Source organism: Macaca mulatta, chromosome 3 (genome assembly GCF_049350105.2).
Source record: "Macaca mulatta isolate MMU2019108-1 chromosome 3, T2T-MMU8v2.0, whole genome shotgun sequence".
NCBI lineage: Eukaryota > Metazoa > Chordata > Mammalia > Primates > Cercopithecidae > Macaca > Macaca mulatta.
In genome coordinates this window covers 157,903,234-157,917,723 of record NC_133408.1, presented here as the reverse complement: position 1 = coordinate 157,917,723, position 14,490 = coordinate 157,903,234, and positions in this window count along the sequence as shown.

Sequence of the window (14,490 nt, the reverse complement as noted above, 5' to 3'; positions counted from 1 at the left end):
ATGTCATAATCACTTGCCAGTTTCTTTGTCTGAGTCAGGTTTCAGGACCAGAACCTATTGACTAAAGGTCAATAGATTCACCAAGGAGGTGAACACATCTCCAGAGGAAGATCCTGCAACGTGATGACAAATACACAGTGTAATGATCCTCTATCTCCCTCAAACAGACCTGTGGCTATTTACCCAAGACACTATGCACCTGGAACTGCCCAGATGTTTTGAAAATACAGGGTTCATGATGTTGTTGATACCTGAAGACATAAGTGTCATCGTAACCTCCACATTAGAGTGGGAGCATGTGAGAAAAAAGGTAACAAATAGAGTCCTAAGCTAATTCTGGCTTACTTTATATTAACCAGGTCCGTACACTCACCCAGTGGTAATACCCTTAGTCTCTAAATGTATAATTGAGATTGGCATACTTGGCAATTAAAGAAACACCAGCACTAGGTACTTGATCTATGGAGTAAGAGCAATAATAGTGGGGGCATAATGTGTATGTTTTTGAATACATATATATGTATCAAAACATCAAACTATTCCCCATAAGCATGTACAATTGCAAAATAGTAATTTTAAAAATAAATTTAATAAAAGAGCCCATGTACAGAGAAGCTTGATAGGTCTGCTAAAAGCTTTCACCTCTGCAAATTGGGTCTCATGTACCTGAATAACCAGTTATTGGGGAAAAAGACAGTGGGGACAGCCAAGTGGAAGCCTATGGTACAGGCTCCAACTCTCTGCAAAGATAAGAAATCAAAAACAATATCATATTCTGGGATGAATTATGGAGACTAGTGCCACTTTTAAAAGTTTAACGAATGTAGATGTGGTGGTTCATACAATATACTATTTAATTCACCAGTATGGCCCCCTCAATAGCTAGACAGATCCTCGGGGATCACTATAGGCTATCTCAAGTCCAAATAGCATCCTTATCACAGCTGTCTTGCCAGGTGTGAAGTTCCACTGGAACGGATTAATTTTGATTCGGGTATATGATATGTAGGCATTGATTTTGCAAATTTTGTTCTTTCCTATCCAGTCAGAAAAGAGGACCAGAAACCAAATTCACATGCAACAGACGACAATACACACATACCGTTTTGGCTCAGGACTAAGCTAACTCTCCTACATTTCATCATAATCTAATCTCAAGAGATCCAGACTATCTGAACATCCCATGTAATATCGCTTTGATTATTTCAACATAAAATGACTGGGTAAGGTGAGCAACTGTTGGTTAGAACACTGGAAGATGTGACGAAATGCACGTGCTACAGAGACTGGAAAAATGAAAGCTTTGAAGATTTAGGGAACTGCCTCTTCTTTAAACGGGTCCAGCGGTCATAGGCAGAGACACTGGGTCTCCAAAGTACAGGACAGATTGGTGCATTCTGCATACCTTACTACAAAGAAGGATTCATAGTTCCTGGTTCTTTGGGTTTTGGAGGGAACATATTCATTCCATACCTAAGAATAGTTTTGGGACCATATGTTAGATGACAAACAACAGTATCAGTTTGGAGTGAGACCTAGAACACCTCCGGAATTATTTGCTCAGTATTCCCCTCTCTGGTACTCTGTCTTCCAAAGTTTAGCCACCTTGGCTTCCCACACTCTCTGCTCCATCTTCTCAACTGGTGTCCGCCAGGCTTTGCCTGGGTTGACCCTTGCTTTACTATAGTTTGAAAACTCCCTCAAGGCCATAAGCCTGGGTAATTATGATTCATCTTGATTGCTGCTGTTACTCTAGGATCACTGTCCTTGTGTGTGTGTGTGTGATGGTACAATGGCACAACTGCAGCTCACTGAAACCTCCACTTCCTGCGCTCAGGCCATCCTCCTGCCTCAGCCTCCCTAGTAACTGGGACTACAAGCACAAGCCACCACACCCAGCTTATTTTTTTTTAGAGAAACGAGGGTCTCATTATGTTGCCCAGGCTGGTCTTGAACTCCTGGGCTCAAGCAATCATCCCACCTTGGCCTTCCAGAGTGCTGGGATTACAGGTGTGAATCACTGTGCGAAGTCATTTTATACTTTGTTATTTTTGGTGATCCGGTAAATCCAGCCCATGTTAGTTCATCTTGATCAGAAGCAGATGTCTTCTCATGTCTTTAGAAATACTAATTTCTCATTGAGATGGAAATCGTAGATTTTCTGTTATCTCTTTGTTAAAGTATCTCTCTAAATATTACTTCTTGTTTGCACTGTCAAATTAAAATCTCTCCAAGCATAGAGAGATAGTTTCATGATTCCCTACATTCAGACTGTCCTCTTTAAATACTAACTGGATTTTGAGGCTTTACTGCCCAATGCCCATGGGTGGCACAGGAAAGGTTACTTGCGTTATTTGCGGTGGGTCTGTATTATTTTAAAGAGAGGAAAGGTATTTCCCCAAAAGAATATTTATAAATATGTTCTCTAAGCCTGAGTAGTAATAATTCCAAAGGCTCTGGCTCAGTGTATAAATCAAATATGAAAATCCATGAGAACCTTTGAGACCTTTCCTGTAGGACTTAATTTAAGCTTTTTAATAAATCTAGATTTAACCAACTACCACTTAATTCAATTAAATAACTGTATATGTATACTTTATTATGTATAAAGACCCACAGTGCCATGAGAAAGAGTGGGCAGAACCAACCCTTGACGTGCTGACATCATTACTATAGGGTAACTTAAGACAACTTCCATACAACACAGCATGGTAAATCCATAAATGATGATTCCAATAAACTGTCACTGAGGATTAAATTAGCTCTTATGAAGGGTTGTAAAATTCTAAACGTGCCTTGTAGACTTTCAGTTAGAGATAACAGAACAAAGCTGTCAAGAAAGTGGAACCAAAATTAACAAAGATTCAAATGTGAGAATATGTTTGAGAAATTCAGAGGAAGCTGAAGATAATTCAAGCTGGCTAGAGTGTAGCCTAAATGCATGGAAGTAAACTGGAAAAATGGAAGACAAATACTCTTTGTTGAAGGCTTTTATTATCAAGCAGAGGAGTTTCTACCTAATCACAAGAAGGAAATTCTGAAAGATTTTGAACTCGAGAATGATTACCAGCAAAATTTTTAAAACCTACAGAGGGGTGAGCATAAAATGATTGATTAGAGAATTGAGATATTAAACGATATGTGAGAGACATAAAAAGCAGAAAAATGAGGACAAAGCACTTTTTTTATAGAACATTTTACATAATACGCTGCTTTTAAAAAGTAAATAAAATTCTAAGGTACAAGAAAGAGCCTCATTATAGGAAAAAGATGTGAAGGAAGGGTAAGAGTGGTAGCTGATCTCTGAGAGCTCTCAGTTACAGAAAAAAAAAAAAAAAGGGAAATCTTTAGAATACAAAATACAAATGTTTAATACTCTTAAAATTGTTCAACTTCAGAAACAAGTTAAAATAATAAATAGGAGAACTTTCAAATGTCAAAATATGACAAGACTGAAAATTTTCAGTGATGCACGTGGGCAATATATACCAAAAGGATTAAATTGTTCAAATCCATTGTCCTAGTAATTTCCCTTCAAAGAATCTCTTCTAATGAAATAAAAACTCAGAAAAATGTCTATGTGAAGGCAATAAATGTTTTATTATTTGAATGCTTAAAGCACTAACAACAGTTTTAATTGCTCAAGCATATGAAAAGGTTACTTTAAACCATGAATAAACTCATTCTTAACCTTTACCCCTAAGCCCCAGGGAATTCATCCTCACTGTCCCACGCATGTAACCATATTTCAATAAGTTTTGTAATCTATACCACTCACATGCTACAATGGGAGGATAGTCCCTTTCCAGCAGATTACATGATATGAAACATAAAGACTCTAGCACCACAGAGATCTCAACACAAATATATATATGAGACATAGAGAAGAGAAAATCACATAGAAGAAAAAAGGGATGAATACAAAAGTATGATTAGAAGGAAGGTTTCTTTGGTAATAAGTGAAAAAAACCTGCAAATTAAGATCTGCCCATGTGATTTCAACAGGCTTCTGCTTTAAGAAAGGTGACGACAATACAAAAATAAACTAAATGTGATCTTTACCCCCAAAAAGGGTGCTAACAAAAGCACAAAAAAAGTGTTTGTGAAAATATATTGATTATATACACTAATTGCTAGTACATATTTAATGTACTAACAACTAGTACATGTACTCAACAACTAGCAAGTTCCACTGAATAGGTCAACGTCACTACACTCTACTCATAACCTCTCATCCACAAACAAATCATATGGCATCTGTTTAAAAAAATCAAATAGTAATGTTTTAAGCAATTTTTTGCCATTACTTTAAAGATTCTTTCATATTATAGTTTGCCTAGTAATACTACATGAATCAACTTTAAATGAATTGCCATATGTTATAAAGTCACTGACTGACAGTTTATAATTACATTTGGCATGCAATTCAAATATATGTTTATATATGGGAAAATAAACTTCTTTACAAACTATTTTTTGAGGTATAGGTGCTGAATAAAATTTGGTAGAAAAAAGTGTTCTTTTCTTTCTTTTAGAATAACAGATAGAATTTTGAGTTTATTTAGTATTTGTAGTATCAAAGATCGCCATAAGCCTATCTACAATTTAAGTTGCAGTCTCTATAATGTTACTTAAGTTAGTTAAGAAGAAAAATCAATATTTACTGTTGAATTTACTACTAGAAGCATTATTTGGATTAATATTCCATATGTAATACTGTTTGTATTAGGAAAAAATAAACATAAATATGTGTGTGTGTGTGTGTGTGTGTATGTATGTATAGAAATTTTAAAACGCTGCTCTCTAATTATAGATCTAAAACTAGAAGGATCTTTAGGAAAGTATCTTAGTTCAGGATTTGCTTTCAGGCCAGGAGACAAGTGACTGTTTCAGAGCCACAAAGCTAGAAAGTACACAGGAAAATCTGAGGTTGTTTCTTTTTCCCTAACGCAACATTATTTCTACTACATCATGATATCTCCCAGAAGTAAGAAGCGACTTAATATTAGCTTGTTTAGTTTCATTGAATATATATTTTACATTTTTTGAATAGAAATTCAACGAATTGGTTCTAGAAAAAGAGAAGATAATGATAATACCTTAATATATATTATTTTTATTATAATTTCTTCTATTATAAAAACATGTTCATGCTCTCAAAATACATTTGTGGCAATACATAATATATTTATTTTAAAGAGAGCACATGGAAATGTATTCAGTGGAAACTACAGGTAAACACTATGCTAAACATTGACTATATTTACTAGCAGTTAGTGTACATAGTTAACATTAGTACAGCTCAGAGGAGATATTCTCCAAAACTGCATTATCAATAATGCCAGCTAATGCTAATAATAATTAGGCACCAGAGAAGACGGTTGGATTAAACAACTAAATTTACAGATACCATGTACCAATGCTGTTTTTTTCTATTAGTAGTTCGGAAACCGAACTTCAAATGTTACATCCAGAAAACAGTAAGAGTAGATATATAAGGATCTTTTTCATCAAGGCATTATCTTAGTTGGTGTACAATGAATATAGCCTATTTCTATATATTTAACACATTTTCATTTATATTATTTTTAATGTGTCAAAAACAACCCAATATAATTTTTGAATTTTAGATGCCCATCATATTAATAAGTTTGAAGCTTTCATTGTGCTTTTTTTTATTTAGCCACTTGGGGATATTTATTTTGCTGTGCCTTATTTATTTTTATATGCCTTAATATTCTATTCTGAACTAATCATAACAGTGTGTATATATTCATGTATACATACAGTTTGTTATTAGTAAAGCTTGTATAAAACTTTATCATGTCTTCCGAAGTATTTTTCCTATTACATTGTTGATAAACAAGCATCGTTAACTATTTTAAACTATTTCAAGAAATTATCTAAATCTAAAAAACCTTGTCAACTAATTTTAAAAATTACAAACACACTTAATGTGCATCACCATTGATGTTGCTTTTTAAACTGAAGTTGCTAATTTGGAATCATGTTTAATCTAATGAATTTTAGATTATCCCAAACACTTACTTTTCCTTCTTACAAAATAGCAATATAATTCAATAGAGAGCAGCATAGAACAATGGGTCCTTTCATAGACCCCTGTGGGAGAAATACTTTTTCCCAAATTAATAATTCCCAGAAATTGCTGATCTCAAGTAGTGCATCCGTTTATGCAGATGTTTAACAGTAGAGATATCCCTCTTCAAATGCATATATAAAAAGATAAAAAGCCAGCATTGATCTCCAGTACTTTCCAAAGTTTAGTGTAGACATGAGTCGCCTGGGTGTCCAGTTAAACTGCAGATTCTGACTCAGTAGGCTGGGGTAAGTGTGAAAGTCTAACGAATGAGCTCCCAGGTGATGGTGATGCTGCCGCTCCATGGGCCATGCTTCGAGTAACAAGAAGTAAAACACATTTCCCTCCCTCTTTTCTTCAGGCGTTCCCCAACTCAAGTGAGTTTCAGAAGCCCTAGAAATGCATTTCTAACATTATTCAGATAGAAATCAGAATGCAGTTTATTAGGGAAAATTAACAGTCATTCATTCTAGTGTTATTTTATTTTAAATAAATTTGAAATCATACCATTATACCACATTTCATGTTAGGACAGGTTAAATAGGCTCTGCTTGCCTACCTTGCAATTTAATCACCATTTACAGCCTTACCTCTATAAATTCTAAAATCAAAACAACTGATTTAATAATGCACACTTGAAACAATGTTCATTTACAAATTTGAATTTTACTGTATTTTATAAACTCAAATAAGCAATAACACCCCAAATGAACCAAGGAAACAGTATGATAGGCCAGGTAAAATACTATGATATATAGTATTTAAATATATAGTCCATCAATGTACTAAACATAATTTATTCATATAATACAGAGCAATTATGGAAAATAATAAAAAAGGGAACTAAGTTATAAAGGGCAATATTGTCAGAGTTTACAAAATACAATTTATATAGCAACTGGAATATATCACATTTCTAATGCATATTCTTAAAATGTTTATCTTAGTCAAATATACGTATTAATCCAATATTTATTGAATACCTCCAATCTAGATAATACAAATATTAAAATAAAAATAAGTAAGACACATTCCAAGATCTCTAGAATAAGTCTAAAATTTTAACAAACAATATCAATGCAATGTGAATGGTGTCAATTAGATCAGAATAACCAACATAGATGTGAGGAATTCTGCTTCCTAAAATCAGAGAGGGCTTTATTGTGGAGGTAGAACTGCCAGAATCTAGAAGGACAAGTGGTTTCTTTAATTAAAGATGGAAACAATATTTTCAAGAGCACAGAGAGTGAAAATAGCTTTTCATATTTAGGAATTAGCAACTAGGTCAGTGAGATCTCATCTCTGGGCATCTGGAGTAGGCTGTGCTGGAGGACAGAGGTGGGAAGGTAGATAATTGCCACAACCAGAAAGAATCTATGCCAGGTTAAGGAGTCTAAACTTACTCCTATAGTCCGAACTATTGGTTTTGACATTGGATATTTTATCCCCTGGAGTAGACAAAGACTTTCAAAGGACACCCAGGCAAAATAGTTAAAGCCATATTTACACTTTTCTAAAACTGAGCTGAGAAACAACCTGTATTAGTCAGGGTTCTCTAGAGGGTCAGAACTAATAAGATAGATGTATATGTAAATGGGAGTTTATTAAGGATTATTGACTCACACAATCACAAGGTGAGGTACCACAATAATCTGTCTACAAGCTGCGGAACAAGGAAGCCAGTCCGAGCCCCAAAGCTGAAGAACTTGGAGTCCAAAGTTCAAGGGCAGGAAGCACCCAGCACGGGAGAAAGATGGGAGACTAAACCAGTCTAGTCTTTCCATGTTCTTCTGCCTGCTTTTATTCTGGCGGCACTGGCAGCTGATTAGATTGTGCCCACACAGATGGAGGGTGGGTCTGCCTTTCCCAGTCCACTAACTCAAATGTTAATCTCCTTTGGCAACACCCTCACAGACACACCCAGGATCAATACTTTGCATCTTTAAATCCAATCAAATTAACACTCAGTATTAACCACCACAGAACCCATGCTAGTTTTCTTGCTCTCCTCCTTTTTAAAAAAGAAAGACAACTACCGAGATCTTTGCCTGAATCAAAGACAACGGTTGATATAATTCTTTCAATGTTGAGAAACTGACTAGTAATTCTGATAGCTGCATAAGCTGCATAACAAAACTGCTAACAAATTATATGCTTTTCATTTCCTGGATTTTAATGATATTAAAAGAGAATCTAGTTGAGTGGTGTATGGTAGATGCACCTGACGGCAATAACTCGACTTGCACATACCCTGAGAATGACCCCCTGTGTGGCAGATTCACCTGAAAGTGTGTCCAGAGTTCTTTACTAAGGAATCCAGGAGTGGTCAATTTGAGATTCATTCCTTATCTATGAGGAACATCTGAGCCCCTGGCCCTTCCCAAAGAACTTGGGCCATACAGCGGATCAGGCCCTTTGTTTTGGGTTAAATGAAGGTTGCCAGGTAAATGTTGTTACAGGGAGGGTGTTAAATGAAAATGTCATAGGAACTGCATGCCTTTTACAAGCAGTTGCAGTTCTGCTTGGCTTGCCACCACTGGGTCAGCAAGTCTCCTATCCAGCCCACTGCTACTGGGCTTTCTTCCCTGTACGTAAGCCCTCAATATATCTCCATGGCTCGTTTGCTGGCTCTGGGTATCTTGGTCTGCCTCTTGAATCTGGTGCCATCCCCATCGGAGTTGATAGGGGTTCAGCACAACAAGCTGTCAGGTGATAGATTAACAACAGAGTTGATAGTAGAGTGCCATGTGATTTTTGGAATGTGACTTTAGGACTCTATGTGGCCCACAATTAAATGATACAGCTCAGAAAATAGAAACAAAATACTTCTTCAATTTCCATCTAGTTACACATTTGAACAAGTTATCCCAGTATTTCCATGCATAAAAAAATATAGAAAAGGAATTATACTAGGCCCTGTCTCCTAGCAGCTAGTAATATTTACCTGTAACTATATTAAATAATTGATAAAGCTGAACAAATGTCATTAAAAGACATACTGCCAAAAATCAAATAAATATTAATGACTTTTTTTAAAATCTGAAGATTTTTGCCCTGGTAATAAAGAGCACTGAATGTTTACATGATCATACTAATTTCAAAAATGCAAGTCTGGAGACAATATTAGAATTAAATGGAGAAGTCGAAAACATACAGGCTACAATATTCTTGCAATAATTTCGATCAATTCTACACCGAACTTAATTTTACAAAATGAGATAATAGTTAATTAACTTAAATAACCTGTTTGATTATCTTATGCATCCTAGTAATATGACTTTCTTTGTTCCTGGATCTAATCAACCTTGCGACAGAAATGGCAGCTTGAGGCTGTTTTTGCAAATAGTTAGATGAAAACATGTTAGTAGAAAAACTACTTAAGAGTTTCAAAATATTTCTGTTAAATAGGAAGAAAGTCCAATTGATTTGACCTCTTTTCTCCTTGACTTCGCTTGGCCTGGCTCCCTAATTGAATGGCATTCAAATTGCTGCAACGTACACAAAGTTTTTCTTTCTTGAGCTTGACTCAAGAAAATGTCCTCACTTTCCCTCTGAGTTTTTGTGTGGAAAAGATTTCATCAAGTTACTGGTATAGTAATTTGTCTCTGTAACTTAATATCTACCAATTTACATTTAAATTATCTGACAAATTATTGGCTTTATGATGCCTATAAAACAGTACTAAGTCATAGTATAAAACTAATGCTAATGCAAAGCTGAGATACAGTAAATAAAGTACTACTAGTCTATAAGTAATGAGTAGCTAGATTGCAAGAAAATATAGGTTTGCCATCAATTTCCATGTGTAACTAATTTACAAAATACTGACTTGAAGCAATTGGCTATATGTCAGATATGCCTATCAGAGTCAATGACAATTTTTTTAATGGTGTTTGTTCTACATATCTGCTTTATTACTCTACGGTTTGTGAGGAAAGTTTTCAAAACAGGTTATCTGTCTATATAAATTCAGCTTCATTTGAGAAAAAAAAACGTTACCCTCAAATGATCATAAACTTGGAGACATGAATAAACTCAAATTCTGCAGCTAAAGTTTTCTTAACTGAGAATCTTATAAGCTCTATTGACATAAATTACAATTTTTAAGCATAACAGAAAGTGTAAACTAATTTGCATGAAAAAGATCATAAGCTTCACATATGAGGTAGTAATAACTGTTTCAATACACTCAGTATTGGTTTTCCTGCTAGACATTGTGCTCCTCAGGGCAGTTATCTTCTCAGTAACCTCAGGTGCTCAATAAATGTTGGTTGACTTGAATTGTCAGTTGTCAGAAAACAATGCACCAAAGTGAAGCCCCAGAAGCAGTCTCAGAAGCAAAAGTGTAGTTCTGACTTTCTCCTGCCCTTCTGTCTCTCAGGCCCACTCTCTCCTGAGTCTAGCCATAGAAACTAGAATCCTCTTCCCCAACTTGGGTCATAGAAATCAGACCCCTTTTTCCCAAAGCCAGCCATAAAACCTAAAAATATGACTCTTAACTGTTCCTCCACCTTTCTGTGTAAAAACTGGCCATACCCAGTAAGAAGAAATGCATGCTCAGAGAGGCCAAGAAAAATCTAGACAGATAGGCCTTCCTGGGTTTCACCACTCAGTCTATCGGCATTAAATCATAGCCTTTTTGTACAATTATATTTCTACATAGCTGTCTGTAGTTGGTTGAACCTAAGAAGAAAATGGATAATTTTCCTGGTATCTTTGGTTCTCCATGAAGTTTCATATCACATGAAACTATGATTACACAAATTTATATACCTTTTCTACTATCAATCTGCCTCTTGTCAGTGTTTTTTTCAGCAAAACTTTAGAGTGTGAAGGGGAAGCTTTTCCTTATCCTTGACGCAGAGAAGCTAAACACTACATGCAGCTGTTGAAAGACACTCACTCTTTTGACTGGTGCCAATGATGAATATCAAGACAATGTATAAAACAAGTTGGGGTTATTTACAGTCTAAGTCCATAGAAAGAATTCCTCCAACTCCCCACTGAAACTGACAAAAGGAAGAATGTCCAACTTCAAATTCATATGCCCCAGGTCCTAACCAATAAAACAGATTAATCTCACTAAAGCACCTAAATATCCATTAAATTGTAAATAAATCTGCTGTAAGAAAATAAGTACCTTAAGTATTTAAATTATACTCTTAACATTATTAAATGCTTTCACACCTTTAATTTTATATGCTCTTAGAGGATTTTAGACTCTCTTGTCTAATTATGCTTTCCATACAACATCAATACCTAAACTTCATCCAATCAATTTTCTCTTTTTACTCATAAATGATCGAAATCAATTAATAGTCATTGAGGACGTACTTTGTACTTCGTTTTATGTTAGGCACTAGGACTCAGTGGCAAAACATAATTTCTACCAGCTTAGCATGTACATCATAGCCCCCAGTGCAGATAATAATCAAATAATTCGTTGTTTTAATCACAGTTGTTATAACTGCTATAAAAGACCATTGTTAATATAAGAATGGACATATGATCTAATCTAGGAATTGTGGAAGACTTTCTTTGGTCATTCTTGGAACTGAAGTTTGAGTTGGTATTTGATGGATGAGAAACTGGCTAGGCAAAGGGTGAGGATAGAAGAGGGTGGTCTCTAAGCAGAGAATAAAATACCTTGTAATAAAATAGTCTCACATTATGGTTTCCAGAACCAAAAATTCGTTTCAAAATCATGTAATAGAACATGTAAGTTAAATGATATTTTAACCAACTTGAGAAATATCAAAGTTATGCTTGAAAAAACTTTAATAGTTTAAAATTTGATTTCACAATGAAAAAAATTATTTGCCAAAAATTATTTACCTTGTCATTAATGTGTATGCACTTATAGATACAAACCTGTCTTCGCTAACTATATGTACTAATTAAGCTTTGTACTCGAGTAGCTGCTATTCACACACAACTTTCACTACTTTCAATGAAGTCCTTTTTATAGAAATTTGTCATCATTAATCACCAATGAAAATGATGTCTACAGAAAGAATAAAGATAATCAGAAATTATTATTTTACTTTTCCAGGGTTTGAAAAGAAATATTTTTAATGGATGTAAGAATAACATAGTTATTGCCATTGAGAAAATTTAATCTCCTTTAAGGTCTGTTTTATATTAATGAAAAGGAGGCTTTCAGAGAATTTCTAAAACATAGGACTATAAAAATATTATAATCAGGAAATGTTTTAAGTAAAAAATTTTAACAGATAAATGGTCATATTAAACAAATTATTAATGGAATATTCTGAAATTCGTTTGTATGGTGTGTCAGTTTAATGAGAGTAAAATAAAATTGAAGGGAACAAAGAAAAACTGATCTTATTTATAGTCAGTTGTCTCTAGATACCTATGTATCATAAAATATATGATTGAGAATTTTGCAAGTTTTAAGATAATGCATTTATTGTTTTCACTTATTTATATGTACACTTTTATAAGCTCATACATATAATCACATTAAAAATATGTATACAATGTTAAAATATTTTTTACAAAGTATAAAATGTGTTGAATTAGATATTTTACTTTAATAACTCAAAAAAGATCGGTTTGATTTCTTTTTTAATTAAAATATATCTCTAAGATTTTCCAAAATTCCATAACTTTTCTTATTAACATGGGATAAACGAACCTCTACTTTGTCTTTTTATATTCTTCAGTGACTCTTGACAAACATGTACTGCTGAAATTGCAGGTGTCTGATAATCTTGCTCTTTACATTGTTCCATATAACCTTGTATTGACACTAGTATCAGTAAACATGAGATGATAAGTCTATGATGACTCAGCCTGCCCTCTCAAACTTCATGTTCACTCAAAAGGTCTGTATAAGCAGACACACAAAGAAAGATATATAAAATTATAAAAATGAGAATGTATTACCTTGTTTGATCAGGATTTTCTAATATTTTTACCAATTATCCCAAAAATATAATTAATAAAACACCTTTCATTCTCAAAAGTATGCTGGCTTGGATGATAAGTCATATGGTCATTCAATATATGAGCTGAGGTGCAGGGATAATTATGCAACTAAGTAATATGTCAACCACATCCAGCTTAAGAAAGGATAAAAGGAAGAAATTCCAAAGATCTATTTTGCAGATATATACCTTCAACATGATGTATCCTTTAATGAAACTGACCCCATCTATAATCACATTAAATGTAATTGGTCTAAATACCCCAATTAAAAGTCAGAGATTGTCATGTTGGATAAAAAAACAAACAAACAAACAAACCATATGTTGCTTATAAGAAACCCAATTCAAATACAAAAATAAAAATGGCTAAAAGTAAGAGTGTAAAAAATATATACTCTGCTACCAATAACTACAAATCTGGACTGGCTATATGGCTATATTAATATTAGAGAAAGTAAATTTTATAACAAAAATATTAAGAGGTTAATTTCATAATGACAAGCAGGTTATTAAAATGACATAATAATTCTAGACATTTATATACCTCATAACAGAGCTTCAAAATACATACAGCAAAAACTGATAGGCTGCAAGGATAAAACAGACAAATCATCCAATATAGTCAGAGATTTCAATAAGCTATATCAATAATTGACAGAACAAGGGAAACTCAGTAAGAATATAAATAATATGAACAATTCTAACAATCAATTTTATCTAATTTATGTTTATAAAATACTCTATCCAACAGAAGCAAACTATACATTCTTCGCAAGTATATGCAGAAAGATATTCTTTTCCATAAAACAAGTCACAATAATTGAAAAGGATTTAAGTCATACAATGTATAATTTCTGAACACAGTGGAATAAATTAGAAATAAATAAGAATAATATATCAGGAAAATCTCCAAACATTTAAAAACTGAAAAAACACAATTCTAAGTAACACATGGGTCAAAGAAGAAATTAAATGAAAAATTAAAAAGTATTTTGATCTTAATGAAAACGAAAATAAAATACATAACAATTTACGGGAAGTCACTAAAGTAGAAATTAGAAAAAAATGCACAACATTAGATATCTAGTGAGATATTTAGTGAGAAAAGAAGAAAAACTTTAAAATCACGGGCTCATCTCCTACCATAAGAATGCAATCACAATCAAAGATCCAGCAGGATTTGTTTTTTGTCTTGTTGGGGTTTTTCTTGGTAGATATTAAGAAGCTGATTCTGAAATTGGTATAGAAATGCAAATGATTTGGAATATACAAAATAACTTAGAAAAAGATAAAGTTGGAAAAATATACTATGTTATTTCAAGACATTACAAAAATACAGTAATTAACACAGTGTAACATTGACATCAAGATAGACAAACAGATCAACAGAACAAAGTAGGGCCCAGATATAGCCTCCAAATATATAAGCAAATAATTTTTTAC